This window comes from Aquarana catesbeiana, linkage group LG02, assembly GCF_042186555.1.
Source record: "Aquarana catesbeiana isolate 2022-GZ linkage group LG02, ASM4218655v1, whole genome shotgun sequence".
NCBI lineage: Eukaryota > Metazoa > Chordata > Amphibia > Anura > Ranidae > Aquarana > Aquarana catesbeiana.
In genome coordinates, this window is record NC_133325.1 from 240,742,060 (window position 1) to 240,752,495 (window position 10,436).

Here is a 10,436-nt window from a genome sequence, read left to right on the forward strand (position 1 = left end):
CGCCACTTGTTGGCTAAAATGCCAAAAGAACATTCTACCACTCGTCTTGCCCTCGTTAACCGGTAATTGAAGATTCGCTTCTCTTCACTCAAACACCGATTTGAATAAGGCCTTAATAGATGCTCACTGAGAGCAAAGGCCTCATCCCCAACAAACACAAATGGCATTGGCGGCCCATTTGTTCCTGGCAACGGACAGTCCTGTGGCAGGTCCAGACCATTTTCCCGCAACATTCTTCCAAAGGAAGATCTTTGGAAAATACTGGAGTCTGAGCTGCTGCCATATGATCCAATGTCTATATAGCTGAAACAATAATTGGCATCAGCCACTGCAAGTAAGACAAAAGAAAAATATTTTTTGTAATTATAGTATTTTGTTCCACTGCCAATGGGCATCACTACCCTCATATGTTTGCCGTCAATTGCCCCTAGACAATTTGGGAAATTGCAACGATCCCAGAAAAGTTCCGCTTTCTTGCACCAATCTTCGGAAGTGGGCTTCTTCAGAACCAAATCACTAAGGACATTCCAGATGTCTCGGCAGGTATCGTGGACAATATTGCTGACAGTAGTTTTGCCAACCAAAAACTCATAATGCAAACTGGAAAAGGAATGTCCAGTTGCCAGGTACCTAAAATGGAAAAGTACATACATTTTAGGATAATGATACATATTGACACTAAGCTACATCAATAAACCCAAAAAAAAGAGCTAGGAAGGAGGTGCCTGAGGAAGTGAAGAAGGAAGAAGAGGAGCAGGAGAAAGACACAGGTGATGTAGAGGCAGAGTTAAGATTTTAAAAACAAGCTTACGCACAATTACATGCTAGTAGTTATTTTTGGACTTCATGTAAAGATGATGAAAGAATGATGTGGATCTCCAAAAGCCACATAGAAGTTAAGAAGAAGAAACAGTAGGTATGAACATTTACCTCAATGTTATTATGAGTCTTTCAGCAGATGAAATACTCCTTCTGAAACTGGTGTTTTGGCGCTCTAGATGACTAGAGAGCAAAGCCAACAATTCATCAAAACTGTAAAGAGAAAAAATATGGCTAGTATCTACACTGACCATGTAAAAATCAAACATTTACAAATGGAGTTCCATTTTTCTAACAATTTGATCAGGTTCTAGTTAACACTTCGAGCTATTCAAATCTAAAAATACTAAAAAGAGTCATAATGACCAGGCATATACACATTTTCAGAAATATATCTGGCAGCATTTGCAAGTTGACATCAAAAAATGTTCTCACCTTCTAATTGACATCCTTGTATAGTTGAAAAATTTGTCTTCATGAGCCCGGAGGTCATTGTAAAGGACCCCAAACTGGCCTCTCACTTCCCTTTGGGCAATGATGGGATGTATCCAAAAGCGATGCCTTCTCCTCCTCCGGTTATCCTCCTCTTCTTGATCTATAAATGCTGCTACAGCAGCCAAAATGACTGCTGACCCAACATACTGCATAGCCAACATGTTTGCTAACAAACATACAACACGTGACAACCAAAGAGGAAGGGGAAATAAATAAGCAGGATAAGGAATTACATCACTAGGACTAAATCGCAGAACATCCAAGTCGCACAAAGTCGTTATTAAAGTCGCAACAAAACGCACCACAAATCGCAACGCACAATCGCAGTGTAAATCACGCGACTTTGGGGACGCAATAGTGGAAACATAGCCTAAGATGAAGATTTTATACAAACTCGCAGAATTTTTAGAAGATAAAGAGGGTATACCGGTTATAGTGGTGGGGGACTTTAATGAAGTTCTTGATAGGAGTAAAGATAGGTTTCTGCCCGGGATGCAAACAGATAGGTCCCTGAGGGCCATTTAGCTCAATTTATGGAAGAGGTGGGAATGTGCGATATCTGGAGAACTCAAAATCCAGTGAGTCAGCAGTACTCATGTTTTTCTAGTTCACATGCAACACTATCTAGAATTGATATGGCCTTTGGAAATGGGAAGATGCTACAGCTGGTAAAAAACATTGTCACGGAATGCCATCCCACACTCCGCTTGAGTGCTTCCGTCAGTATACCACTTCCTTGTAGTCTGGATAAAGATATCAGATATTCCAACCTCTCTGCGCACAAAACAAGGTGACACTTGCTTGTTGCTAACATGGACTGTTTTTTATTTGAGATCTCACACAAATATATACACAGCAGAATGACTAAAACCTAACCTAATTAACATGAGCTAATTAACTAATCCTTTTACCCAGACTAAGTGACTACATCTCCTAGCTCATTGACTATTCAACACACATTACCATAAACATCAACACAGGGTTAATTAGAACAAACAACAATGAGTTGAATACCCTTAGAACCTGTGGTAAGCCAGACTAAACTCATTTACATTAAACACATTATAGCTGACATCAGACAGGTTAGCATCTTCTCACAGTATGAGTCCCAACAGTATGACTCAGTCACTATTGCTACTATGGCAAATACAGGGTCCCCAGAGTCTGTGTGTCCTGGGGGACAAGGACCCGAAGCCAAAGTAACAACACCTTAAGGGAACCCCAAATGCCAGGGCCCATAATCTGTAGGCAAGAGGCTCACATTCAGTCCCCTCCAAAAGCCTCTATCCCGGGTGAGTCTGTCACAAACATTATTTATGCCCCAAGGGGAGTGTCGGACCTTTCACCATTGATAGTGACGATTCAATTTAAGGACCAAGATCCCCGAGAGAGTGGAAAATAAGCCCATTTTGATTGGAGTTAATGGGGGACCCAACTGAGGTAATATTAAAACTAAAAGAATTTGTAACATTGAACGAGGGGTCTGCATCGGCTGGAATAGTGTGGGATACTCTTAAAGCGTTCCTCAGAGGACTAATAATACAGCAGGTCACAAGGATTAAGAGGAGGTCCAGGGAATAGGAGGAGAGTATTGAGAGTGAAGTTGTGGAGACAGAAAAACAATATGTGGAAGACCAACCCTAGAAAAACAAGTGAAGCGGCTTAAAAGTCAACAGAAATATAAAAATTCTGTTACTAGAAAGGCCGAGAATAAGCGCCTTTTTCAGGGTCAATGTGCTTTTGCTGAGGAGGAAAGTGCAGGTCGCATCCTTGCCCGGTTGGTGAAAACCAATAACTCCCCATCAGTAATCACGGCGATTAGGATGCCAGGGGGAGAAATTTCCTCTCGGACACCTGAAATTATAGACTCATTTAGACAGTATTACGCAAATTTATATAAATCTAGGGTGGGAGAAGAGGTTGGAAAAATGGACCGCTTTTTTGGGGGGATTGATGTACCAGTCTTTTTAGAGCAGGAAAAAGAGGAACTAGAGGCCCCCATAACTTTAGAGGAACTACAAATCGCAGTGGCTGGGGTGGCCAATCAGAAATCTCCTGGACCAGATGGTCTTCCCACAGAGATTTATAGGCGGTATGGGGAGGTGCTGCTCCCAGAACCAATAAGGGTGTTGGGGGAGGTGACAGCAGGGGGGAGGATGCCCTCCCCAATGACAGAGGCCACAATAGTGGTCCTGCCAAAGGAGGGGAAAGATCAAATGGATACCTCATCCTACAGACCAATATCATTGCTATGTTCAGATGCCAAAATACTGGCAAGGGTGCTGGCTGCTAGAGTAAATAAATATATACAAAAGCTTAAACACCCAGATAAATCTGGGTTTATCCCCAACAGATCTACCAGTATGAATATCAGGAGGGTGTATTTGAACATGCAGATACCAACGGTAAATACGGGTTCGCAAGCTATTGTTTCCTTGGATGCTGCTAAGGCTTTCGATAGCTTGGAGTGGGACTATCTAATGTTCTGGAGACATTTGGGTTCGGACCCATCTTTGTAGGCTGGGTAAAAGCACTTTATAAGTGCCAGGATAAGGATTAACAATGCACATTCCGAGCCGATCCAGCTTGAGAGGGGAACACGACAGGGATGTCCCCTGTCATCTCTGTTATTCGCTTTGGCAATAGAGCCATTAGTGATTGCGATTAGATCAGCAAGGGGGATAAAGGGATTTAAAAGAGATACGGGGGAAGACAGGATTGCTTTATATGCAGATGATATCCTGTTTTTCCTTGGTGATACCGACACATCCCTAGTGGCAGCTATGAGTATTCTGGAGGATTTTGGGCGGTTTTTGGGCCTGGTAATAAACTGGGAGAAATCCGCGCTGATGCCTGTAGACCCAATAAACTCCCTGCCACCTTCAGTTGTGCAATTAAGGGTGGTGGATAGGATGAAATACCTAGGAATATGGCTAACAAGGTACCCAAACCAGTACATTGAGGATAATCTTGTTCCTCTTCTGATTAGATTTAGACGTAAGTGTGATATCTGGAGCCGCCTCCCCCTGTCTGTGGCTGGACGAATTAATTTGATAAAAATTATTTGGATGCTGCAGTTACTGCACCAGCTACATATTTCCCCAGTTTGTATCAGGATGGAGTGGTACAAGAAAATTGAAACATTGTTTAGGGAACTAATTTGGAAGAGGGATCAACCCCGTATAGGACTACAGATATTGCAGTTACCAATAAAAGAGGGAGGAGCGGCAGTCCCACAGTTATTTTTTAGCCACTCAACTGCAGCATCTGAGGGGATTTGGTACATCAGGGGAGGGAAATAAAAGGGAACGAATGATTTTGCAGGGAGCTCTGCATGATAGTTTGGTTGAAGCCCTGGAAGCGGACTCTCTCCTCCTGGGGAGACCCACATTAAAATTAATCACAAAAGTTTGGCAGACACTTAAAAAAGTAATGGGATATAGGTGGCCAACAGAATATACCCCGATCTGGGACAACAAATATCTACCAGACTTGATCCCTATGGGTAAAATAAATGAATGGAAAGTGTGTGGTATTAGAAGACTAGTTCAATTATATGGTGGGAGTACGTTGAAGTCATTTGCGAAGTTGAGGAGTGAGTATGGTATCCCAAACTATTCATTCTATCGAAACCTTCAAATCAGACATGCTTTGAATGCTCGTTTTAAAAACCAAACAGTGGAATGGTGTAAAGCTCCTCTTATTCAAAAAATAGTTAAAACAGGATCTTCCAAGGGTTTGATATCCGAGATATATGAACAGATATGTAGCAAAACCATTACTGGGGAAATACTGGCCAAAAATAAAAACAGATGGGAAGAGGATTTGGGGGAAAGAATAACAGAAGAGCAGTGGAGGAGGATATTGGAACGGAGTCCCCAAGTGTCAGTTTCCCCTTCACAGAAAATGTTGCACTTATTTTTGCTACATAGAGTGTATTATACCCCAAAGGAGCTTTTCTGATTTGGATACAGAGCTGATGCTAAATGCCCAAGGTGTCAAGAAACAGGTGATCTGATCCACATGATGTGGAGGTGTCCAAAGTTATTTAGGTACTGGGCAGGGATATTGGAAGACATTAATAATACTTTTGGGATTAAGCTGGAGCTGGATGGCATGGTATGTCTGTTGGGAAAAATAGAGGAAATTACTGCGACTGTAAATATTAAAACTGCAGTAATAAGGTGCCTTTTCCAAGCGTGAAAGATAATTGCCCAGAATTGGCAATCAGCGAGACCCCCGACACTTGAAGAATGGGTTAAGGTGATGGATGCCACTGTATGGAGGGAAAAAGTGGTATTTACTAGACAAAGGAACTTCGATAGATTTTTAAAGCTGTGGAAGTCATGGTTAGATAAAATGGGTTGCCACCATAGAGGCGGTTAACAGGTTGGTAGAGATGGTGGATTAAAGGATAGGTGGATAGTAAGATGAGGGGGGAGTAGAGAGGACGGGGAATGGGGAGCATAGAGAAAGAAAGGAAAGCAAAATAAAATATACACAATATCTATTTATAACACAAACAGACATGGTGCACGGATATGATTACTTACACTGCAACACAGTGAGGGATGGGGTGGGTATGAAGGCTGGGACGGGGTATAAATGTTTATAGAATTTACAAGAGGTGAATTTTGCTTTTCTGTTTTTAAGTGGGTTAAATATGAAGGGTGCTTAATAAGTTCACATAAAGATATATCAGTAAGAAAGAAAAAAAAAAAACACAATGCATCCCACCCCAAAAAACATGTATTTCATACATTTTCTGTGTTTCTTTACATGACCTGCCTTTTCCAAAATCCTCCTACAAAATTTCAATGGGAATCAAATTAGGGCAGTCCATAACTGACTCATCTTTTTCAGCCATTCCTTGATGGATATGCTAGTCTGCTATGGACCATTAGGTTGAAAGACCCAGTTTGCTTTTTTTTTCAGTTCACCCTCAACTTTTGGACTCACTTGCTGCTGAAAAAATGAATCATAAGAAGGACAGTTAGGTCTATGGAACTGTGTACATAAGGGGATACGCAAGGGTATGTAGCTCACCACACTTCAATCTACTGATGAAGCTCAATCAGAGGGCGCCATGCATATAGAGAGGAAGAGCCAAGCCCGTGACGTTACACAGTCCCCGTGAGTCCATGGTAGTGGTGAATGAGTAACGTTTATTCTTATGCCTTTTTTCATCCTTGGATCCTGTAAGTGTGCCTAACTGTAGGGGCTGTTTTTAATAAAGTAACAAGCAGAGAGCACTTTGGAGATTGTGTTTACTATTACATGTGAATGATCAATTTGAGAGAGAAGCGGAGCTGAGCGGTTAGCGGTGATTACATATCAATGATCGATTGGAGAGAGAAGCAGAGCTGAGCTGCAAGCAATGAGGAAAGGAGAAATTGCCTTGATTTAATCTCTGTGAACCTGTCAGCGTGAGCATACTGCTTGGAGAGCGTAGGAGGATCAGCTGTTGTGGCGTGGAGGAGAGAGATCGTGGAGGAGAGGAAAGGAGTGACCATTATATGAGTTCTTTTACTCATCTGTGAGGTGAGCAGGCAATTTGGCTGGTGAAGGATACACAAGTATTGATCTCAGGACGGATAAGCACAGCGGTGGATTGTTTTATACGCTGTGATAAATGAACTATTTTTTTACTAATAGATGTTATACACATATGGACTGGTTTCACTGGGATATCAATCACTCTTTTGAATATATAAAAGTTGATTATTAATTAATTAATTATTTAAAAAAAAAGTTTTTTATATAAATATGTAAGTGCTTCACAGTGCTTCACTATAAGGAAAAAATAATTATTTAATCATTGTGGTGAATCACTCAGTGTTATAGCAGCTGTATGGGGTTTTTTCATATGTATTTTTTCATATTCATTTTGATATCTATATATTTTTATGCACATTGCACTTTAGTTTTTTTGCACTGATTGTCACTATGCACAATTTGTGCACAAACCTATTTTTTTCTTTTGGACACAACTGCACATGAAATATGTATACTTTTGTATCATTGGTCCAGGAAGAAGCTGCTCATGACACAATATTCACTATGCTGCTACAGCTTCATGTTTACTGACTGGATCAGGGCCTCTGAATGGGGGACATTGCAAGGGCATGTAAAGCTGGCCATAATGGCTGTTAACATTTTTTCAATATGACGCAATGGGTGCATCCTGGGCTAGGACAAACTACATTGATGGAAAGTACAGGGTGGTACAAATCATTAGGATCCTTTCTACAGCTTTAGGAACTGCAGGAAGAATCCAATCCAGCACACTTAACTACTTTGGTTCTCTCTGTTTTAGGTCCCTGTTCAGTACAGTGTGTGTGTTTACCTAAAATTATAATGCTAAATACCTTCTTTGCAGAGCCCTGCTGTGCTGTCATGTGACCTCCCTCTGTTTTCCTTCCCGAAGTAAGTGAGTACAGTGGGAGGGGTTGAGATTCCCCTCTGAAGAATGTAAGCTGGCAGAAGGAGGTCACATGTCTGCACAGCAGGGCTCTGCAAATAATGATGATTAATAATCACAATATCAGTCCATACAGTATATTGGAAACAGGTAGTTAGGAAAGTCATGTGATGATAGAGGAAATAATATACAGTAATTGCTTTTTTGTAGGTTTTGTCAACTGGTGAAATCTTTACCTCCTTCCACTTCTATTTTTTTTTTTGGGTGTGAGCACTATTTAACACCTTGTTCCATATACCACAACTGCTGCAATGTTTGACTACTGAAGGATGTCTTTATTCTGGAGCCAACAGAGGAACAGTGACTGGAAATTTCGCAATAATTTGAAAAGATAAGCAACTTTCCCCATTGCACTTGAACTTTGGACAGCAAACATATGTAGGGATCCATTGCCATCTACTGTCAGCTGCCAGTATCACAGTGTAATGTAAAATTAGGTTTGTCACTTCCTGGCTCAGGGGTTGTTGGGAAAAGATCTTGGAAGGATCTGTCCTTGCTACTAATACCAGATAAGAATAGATGATTATGCAAGTATTTCTATGTTATAATAGTTTAACTGTAGCTGCCCATAGCTTCATGAGTGTATTACTGAAACCTCATGACAAAAAGACTATCTTTGCCCTATAACTCTCTCACATGCACAGTACCAGGTAACTAGGACTGCATTCCAGACTGGTTGGATAATAACAGGAGAGGGTCTCCTTATTACCACAGACACAAAGACAGATGCTGCATCATCCTCAGGGGCCCCTGCAATTGGACTTTGTTGCAACAATCATCTGGAGGTATCTCTATTAATCACTATATACACACACACACACACAGACAAACACCTGTGCATGATACAATTTTTTAAAATGCATCATTTATTTAGTACAAAATAATAAATCCCCTTATGTTTTATGTTCGTAGATCATATAAACAGTGGATCATTTATTGTATTTAAATAGAATCACTACTTGTCAGTCCCATTTGCTCTGTATACAGTACTTAAATGGAAGCATTTCATGTAAACCCAATTCTACTTTTTTAGGAGCTTATATTTGTGTGTATATGCTGGCTTTAGCAATATGGCATCACCAAAGACACAGATCACCTCCCGCAGAGCAGCCTCCCTCATCACATGCCTGATGAAGGGGTCCTGCGTGACTCCGAAACATTGCACTCTCCTTGTGTTGTGATCATGCAATAAATAATTTGTTTGGACACTATTTTGTGTCGATCCATGGTGTGCTGGCAAATATCTACTTTGTCACCTCCCGCAGAGCAGGACACGAAAGTAATTATTTTTTGATCTTGCTGTCATTCAGCTTTGCCTACAACTATGCTGTCTGTGTGGTAAAAAATGGATGCCCAAGGTTGAGAAATCATGACAGACCTTTACAGGACTTGATAGGCCTTTAGAGGCATGGTAGATCTTAAAAGGCCCAGAGAGGCCACATAAAAGAGTCTACATAAAGTCTAGATAAAGCTCAGGAAGCAGTTGGATGCAGCACATGCCAGACACCGGCATCAAATTGGGGTTAGAGTTGGACTCCCCAGTTTTGCAGCACAGTGTGGTCTGTTAAAGGAAGTTGCAAAATCAACGGGTAATAAGAAGTTACAGGAGGGATTCTAAAAAACAAAGACTGCTTTGTTAAGGTTTCAGATGGTTAGGCTATTTTCTCTACTGGTGAATGTTCTGGAACTCTTATGGCCAAATGTACTTATGTTAGGGAATGTTCAAATAACAAATTGACAATGGCAAGCAAAATTTTTATGTGGACCCCCTAGTCCACAAAAATGCTGTGTGTTGTCGGCCTACAGCAGGACTAAGGATGAGGTTGGGTTTGGTCTGAACTTGGGTACTTGGCAGGAATGACAGCTTCTTTCCAGGTTCATTCCAAGTCCAGAGTGCATTTCTATTGGTATTATTCTGTATTTCCAAGGTATTTAAAGGTATAAAACAAAGAGAAATGTGCATGTTTTTCAGAAATGTATTTTTTGCTGAGATTCATTTTGTGAAATGTTAAAAAAGAGTTTTGATGAGACAACTTTTTGATATTAATTTAAAGTAGTCCCCTATTGATAAAGTCATGCTCTTTTAAGGAGGTTTTTCCCTGTATTCTGTACTCCAGTGGTCACTGCCTTACTGCCATAAACTAGAATACTTACTAAGAAAACTAATGATGTCTATAGAGCAGTTCAATAGGGACCGACACAGATGTTATAGAGTCTATGATTTTGGTTATATCTAGCAAGCTGTAATCCTATATGTATAAAAGTTACAATCAGGGCTTACAGATGGTATTAATTAACCAAGTTAGTGAAAGTGAGCTAGACCATGAGACTATTGAAATTGTGTAAAAATGGTAAAAAGTATATATTTTGTGAATGTAATTTTTCTAATCTAATATTTCTTATTCAGGGCATTAATATTTGAAAGAACATTACATTATGTATGACTATATTAGTGAGCATAATATTGCTTGATTCATATGACAGATAGAAAAAAGTACACTTGTAGTTACATTGTAATGTGTTAAATGGTTGATATTTATCCTATCCTCCTCTCTTAATGTGTAGCAAGATTTAACAAAGGTTCAGATTTCAATGTCCCTTTTCAAAGAATGCATGGGACTATTGGCCTCATATAGATACA